General features: G+C 40.6%; 1 long non-coding RNA gene across 2 annotated transcripts; it reads right to left on the bottom strand.

Moving 5' to 3' along the window:
- Positions 1-265: 265 nt before the first annotated feature.
- On the bottom strand, positions 266-6,624 carry LOC116676314 (uncharacterized). Of its 2 annotated transcripts, none has more exons than XR_004328639.1 (3): positions 6,507-6,624; positions 2,753-2,909; positions 266-328 (listed from the first exon to the last, which is right to left on the bottom strand). It is a non-coding gene; the product is annotated as an uncharacterized LOC116676314 (long non-coding RNA). The 2 variants fall into 2 exon arrangements; XR_004328640.1 differs by having other exon boundaries at positions 6,478-6,509.
- Positions 6,625-6,630: the final 6 nt, after the last annotated feature.

Raw genomic sequence — 6,630 nt, 5'->3', positions numbered from 1 at the left:
CAAAATGTTAAACAAATGCCATATTCACAGTACTTCACAGCTTCTTGTGCAACTTCACACACCTCTACATATGGGCGCTTGTGTAGTCTACATCATTATACTCACTAAGGAGGTGCACAGTGCACTAATTTCTCCCTGGGTGATACAGATGATACGTTTGCTCCAATCAGTGCAGTTTAGACATTTAGTCTGTGTTAATGATGGAATGGTGTCAGGGACATGTGCTGTGTGAGTGAGGCCGAGCCCAATCAGACGAGGAACACAGTTTTTTAACAGTCCCGGGGCCTTCTGCAACTCTGCGAGCGTTAGGGATGTCCACCTGAGGGCGCTGTAACAGAACACAACAGTTAAACACAGCACACATACTGTATAGTACTTAATGAGCTTTTCTGGGAACAGTCACAGCCACACTTCCACGCAGGGATATTTCTACCTTTGCATGCAAAAAAGTGAGTGAAGGCAGGAGTGTTGGTGCAAATTAGTGACTGATACCTTCTCACACCTGCTTGCTAATGCAGCAGATGTTGCTGTGATTAATGAGGACTCCAGTGAGGTGTTAATTTTGGAGGTTGGATGCACCTTTGATTCTAGCATGGAGGAAGCTTTTTTTGAATAAGGTCATTAAATACCAACTACTCCTAAACACCATCTCATAGCTAGGCTATAGGTGCCAACTATTTGTGTTCATATTTGGCAGCTTAGGATACACGCACAAGCTGGTCATAAAAGGGCTTCATTAGCTTGGGATGCCCAAAAAGAGGGTTAAACAACTAGGCTCATAGGCAGCCTCCATATATGGCGAAGACGCTGTTATTTATATACATGAGAACGGAGGGAAATGCTTAAAATTATGAAGACCTGTATGCCAATAGCTTATGGATTGGTATATGTATTTAACTTCATCTATAATATGTATGTAATAAATTGTTCCTTTCAAGTGGACCTAAATAAATTGTTAAAAGGTGTGTTTGTGTGTGTGTGTTATTGTGCTTCTGTTCTGAGATCATTTGGAAATAAAGTATTTAAAAAAAAAGAAGCAAGATACTTAAATCCTCTGCACCTGTTCCCTTTCCACAGACTCTCCATGATCTTAAAAATCATCATCAGATAGGTTTGACTCAGAAGTTGTGTTAGTGTTGAATAATGCAGGAACCCGCTATCTACCAAGTTAACACAGGAATGACTGACTTAAGCTCCCCTCTTCTTAAGGGCCTGACCGCATACTGACAAAATATTCTACAACCTGTAGTGCTGCTGAAAGGCACTGTATTACCACAATCATGCATATTTATTGCTATATTACAATAATCATCTCTTCAAGGTTTGAGCCTCTCAGCTCCGGCCAAGTTGCAGTCTAAGGCATAAATTTACACTACTATGTTTGGTTTTAAAAACGAGTATCAAATAGGTTTGTGCCTCATGCTCACACAACTCTTGAGTTTCAGAGCTCCTAAAACACAGAAATTTGGTCTCATTCCCCCAGTTTAGTTTGAAAAACTAAAGGTTTGCCTTGCAGTGGAGACCTTTGGAAACGACGACGCAGGTCAATCAGTCTAATCAGTTTGGTACCTTCCAGTAACAGCTCCATCTCGTCATTGGCATGGATATATAACATTGGTCGTCGGTCCGAGCAAATAAATCCCCGGTCTCCCTGTTTGCCATTGTTGTTCTTTCTCCAAAGCAGTTTTTGTATTTTCAACATATACATCCACAATTACAAAATGCAGAATAAAGTCAGACAGACTCCCAGTCAGTGTTTTCTGACGCCTTTAGCCCTATTAATATGGGACTAGTATAACCTGGGGAATTCTAGTAATTCGTTATAATTGTGAGATTGTCTGTGAATCGTGTGAATCAGTCATGTCTGTGTTTTATGAAGTAAAAATTCCATCGCAAATTGCCTACCATATTTTGCAGAACACCGGGGTTCTGTGAGGATATTAGTCCCGTGCGAATCAACATGTCTGTGATTTAGTGAGTCGGCTATCTTTTTTTTTTTTCTTCAAGGTTTTTGTTTCCTGTGCGCTTTTATATCCCTAGGGCGAAGACGGAAACCGGAGACCTCTGCCTCAGAGCCGACGCTCTCCCTGCGGCTTCGTCCGAGGGCTGATGGTGATGGTGTGTAGGTGCCTCCGCGGCGGGGATGATAGAGGATGAGTCTCTGGTAACCTCTACCGGACCTGGGCCAAAAAGGTTTTGAACCTCAAACTACTTCACGCACCTCCGGGACCCAACTATCAGAATACAGATGTCAACAAATTTGAATAAAATTAAAGGCTTCGCTTAATCTGCGCGAATGCCACATGAAATTTTGATGTGGGGGGTCCCATGATGATTCAAATCCCGTGGGAATAGGGCTTTCGTTGCCTTGTCACGTGTTTCTTTCAGCAACATTTCAACCTTGTTGATGTTCCGTACAAAGAAGAAGAATCTTGCATCTTATTTTTCGCCATAGCTTCTTTTCGCTGTAGTCTCGTCTGAATCTAAAATCAACTACCATGGCAACTACAGCCAAGAGGGCGGTAGCCCAGTAAATGTGAATGATCATGTGATATGCCTTTTAGGCAAATTATTATAAACAGAGATTAGTTCTGCTACTGGGGCTATAACTCTTGTGCACGGAGATCGCTTTTCGGCTCAAATGCCGCTTAAAAACCACTACATAGTAGTGGGAATGTAGCCTAAAGTTTTCCACAACAGGAAGACATTCATGCACGACACAACACCAAACGCAGCTCCTGAAGCCTCCCACCTGCTCACTGGTAGAACTTGATCTCTGTGTCCACGGAATCAAAAAACAAGTCCCCCAATTCTTCTACTGGTATCTCTCCATTCAGCATGGCTGAAATCTCGCTCAGACACTGCGACTCCAGGTCCCTCAGAATCTCATAGACGGCTAAACCCTCGTCCTGACAGAGAGAGAAAAGACAGAGAGATGTCAAAACGACAGTAACACCTGGCTCAAAATAGTAGGTTTAAAACTGCGTCAGCAGTGGATCCATTTGACTAAATCCTAAACCTTGGCCAAGCCCTGTTAGGTACTATCACGTTATTTACAGGAATCCTGTAACCTTTTTTTAAAAGTCCTGACTGCAAATCAAGCAGGCGTCTGTGGCGGGAGACGCAGACTTGATGACTGCAGTTTACACACCAGCTATCACACACCTCCATCTCCTCTGCAGGCTAATCTGGGTGTCTACATACAAAAACAGCAGGCAACAGTTGTGTTCCCGTTCCATACCCTATACTGATTATAGATAAGATAAGATAAACTTTTTTTTGTCCCACAGTGGGGGAAATTGCGGTATTATATACAACATATGCTGCACACTAATAACCAGAGTATATTGTTTTAACGGGTAGTTTTGCACCTAACTGCTTTGTAGAAACAGGAAGTGATGAAATACATCAACCAAATTTTGACATGCTGCAGCCAATTACACTTTCCTATGTGTAAGAAAGCTCCAAAAAAGCTAGTTAATTGACCTTGATTTGGGATTGTTTTCATACGACTACTGTTTCCAAGGTGAATAATCAACTTTTACGCTAATTTTTAAGCCAGCACGGAGAACTCCAACAGCTACTGAGTTTGTATGTCAGTCAATGCCAACCGAGGACAGTTCTTCGCTGATGAATACTGTGTGATCAAGTTGAAAGCCCCGGTACAAGCTGGTAAATTGACCTTGAATTGGGATTGCTTTTTAAAACAATTTCCAATATCAAGAATATCCTTTGTATGTACTTTTCCCCCCTGTATTTTTACAGGGTCCTTTTCGAGCTGTTTCACCATTGTCTGCACTTATTTAAGTCACATTTCACAAAAAAACATCCCATAGGTCATAAGTAATATAACACACAATGCACGTCGTTCCCCCACTCTCTCTCCCCTTTATGTCTTCAGCTGTTTTGTCAAAAAAGGACTAAAAATGCCCAAGAAATAATTTAAAAAAACTAAAGAATACAAATACACTGCAAATACATGTCACACCACGTTTTAGCATGTATCATTATGTAATTGTCACTTGTGGCCACATTGGCTGCTGTTCGGTAAAAGTAACATTAGCTCACTTTAACATTTTACAGCTGTGAGTTTATCATTTTCCTTTGTGTGTTGCACTGTTAGCGAGTAGGTAACGTCATGAGAACACTCGAGAAGAAACATTTTTTGTAGTTTCTTTTGAATTTTTAAGAATTTGCAGTTTACTCACAAGCATTTTTAAGTATACTTAAAGGGTAACTACTGTTTTTATCAACATGGACCCTATTTTTGTATCTTTTATTGTCAAAGTGACTAATGTAAAAAGTGCTTGTTTTGCCACTGACAGGCTCAGTTTTTTTTTTAGATTATTTTTTTGGGGCTTCTCCGCCTTTATTTGATAGGACAGCTAGGTGAGAAAAGGGAGAGCAATAGCGGGGAAAGACACGCAGGAATCGTCACGGGTCAGATTAGAACCTTGGACCTCTGCGTCGAGGCACAAACCTCGAGTAACCTTCAGTATAAACCTCTACCCACTGGGCCAGCCTGGACACACAGGCTCAGGTTAATATTCTAAGTGTCTGACACATTAAGGAAAAAGGAGGTCGACATTTCTGTTAAAGAATAAGATCCTTATTGTAAACATTAAAACATCCGCATAATTGTGTTCACTAAACCAACCAGACTCCATGTAAATAAACAGTAATTTTCAACAGAAACTTTTCCAACTACCTATTTTTGGTTGAAATAAACACGTAGTTTACCAATTTACATGTGAGATATGTTGGCTTTAGACAAGCTTAAAGTATTGTTTTTTAAATGGAGTCTGGTGGGGTTAGTGCTAGCAACCTCAGAGCTGTTTCTGGTTAAACAGAAAGGTCTTAAAGAGGTTTTAAAAAGGAACTTCTCTATAGGAATAATAATCTGAGCTTTTTAGTGGAAAAACAAGCACTTTTAGTGGACCTAACTAACAATGAACATTTGCCCTGTAAGGTTACATTCCAGAGAAAAACAAGCACTTTTTCTGTGGCTGCAGGTTACAGCGTTCACACAAAATACTGGAACCATTTCAAAAATTGTTGTTCCTATCAAACTTCCAGTGTGGAAAAGAGAGTAGTTATCTACCATTTAAGCACAACATACTCAAATCCTGCTTTGAACCAGTACGTAGTGTGGAATTGGGAATTTGGTTACTATACCAGACTTTTGTGTGTCTGTCGTCTTCCTGTAACTGTCAGTTCACCTTATTCTACAGCATGTATTAACCCTTGTTGTCTTAAAAACACTTTGTTGACACTTTTTATCAATTTTCGAAACTTTTTATGTTTATGTCCCTTTTTTTAACACTTTTGATGCTTTTTTTCCCTAATATATGTCACTTTTTTTGACGTTTAACACTATGTAACACTAACTTATTAACTTAGTTTTACAGTCATTTTAGAATTTATGGTCAATAAATCTCATTATAGGAAATTATACCTAACATTTGAGTTAGAAAAGAAGAATTAAGAATTAAGACTAAATCAAAGGATGGATGTTGATGGATAATCACAGACTGGAATATGTCAACTTTTACTCAATACTATTTCTATTTTTAGAGTAGAGATTTGTACTTGCCAAAGAGTGCTGGAATCAATCATGTTACTTGGGGTAGTTAAAAAGAACATTGATATGGGAAAACGGGTCAATTTGACCCAAGGACAACATGAGGGATAAATCATAAGCTCAATGTCGGTAAAACATATTTGCTTATAATATTGAACACTGATTCAACAAAAAAAAGGAAAGTCAAATGCCACTTTGTTTTGAATACCTCCCAGTAATCTCAGTTGGTTGCACAGAGTAGTCATGATTGAAACCCTGCTCTTTGGCTTTGTATGTGTACTTGTAGTGTGTTTATGTTTAGTCTACACTCATGCCATGTGTCTTGTCTGCACTAACAGTTAGGTCCTGTTGTGTTTTGCTCTGCACTGGGAGTCAGCCCTGCGCCTGTAACTTGTCTGGAATTTACCATCAACAACTGACCAAGTTCAACTCTTGATAAATTGATTCTGCTTTGGATGTGTGTCTGAAAAGAATGAAAGCTTCCAGCTTTGCCAGGATCTGTACAGGACTCTGGCTCTGCTCTGGTTTATTGGCATTTCTTTAAACCAATCACAATCTTCTTGGTGGGTGCTAAGTGCCAGACGGAGGCACGGTGCCGCTGCAAAATAGCCTCGGGAAGGAACTTGTTTTGGTGGAACATGTACGTTCAAAGTTGTGCAACAGAAAACTCAAGATTGGACAGATAGTCTAGCTAGCTGTCTGGATTTACCCTGCAGAGATCTGAGGAGCAGTTAACCCTAGTCCTCATAAATCCGCCAAAGTTTAAAATGTCAACACAAAGAAAGCAGAAGGTGTTGGACAGCTGGCCTAAAAGAGCGACATCTGGCGGAATTTCCGGCGGCACCTGAACATCCTGGAAGTGGAACGTCATCGATACAGACTAGTACAGGACTAACATTGACCTAGGTCATCCATGAGTGCCCACCGGTTGGTCTCCATGGTGTTGAGCGCCACCTGGTGGGCCTTGTACAGGTCATGTCTGCGGTCCACCTGGCTCTGAAAGCGAGGCTGCTTCCTGACAGGGTCGTCTGGGCCAAACTGCGGGGAAA

This window comes from Etheostoma spectabile, unplaced genomic scaffold (genome assembly GCF_008692095.1).
Source record: "Etheostoma spectabile isolate EspeVRDwgs_2016 unplaced genomic scaffold, UIUC_Espe_1.0 scaffold00003011, whole genome shotgun sequence".
NCBI lineage: Eukaryota > Metazoa > Chordata > Actinopteri > Perciformes > Percidae > Etheostoma > Etheostoma spectabile.
This window is presented reverse-complemented; position numbering and strand designations above follow the sequence as displayed.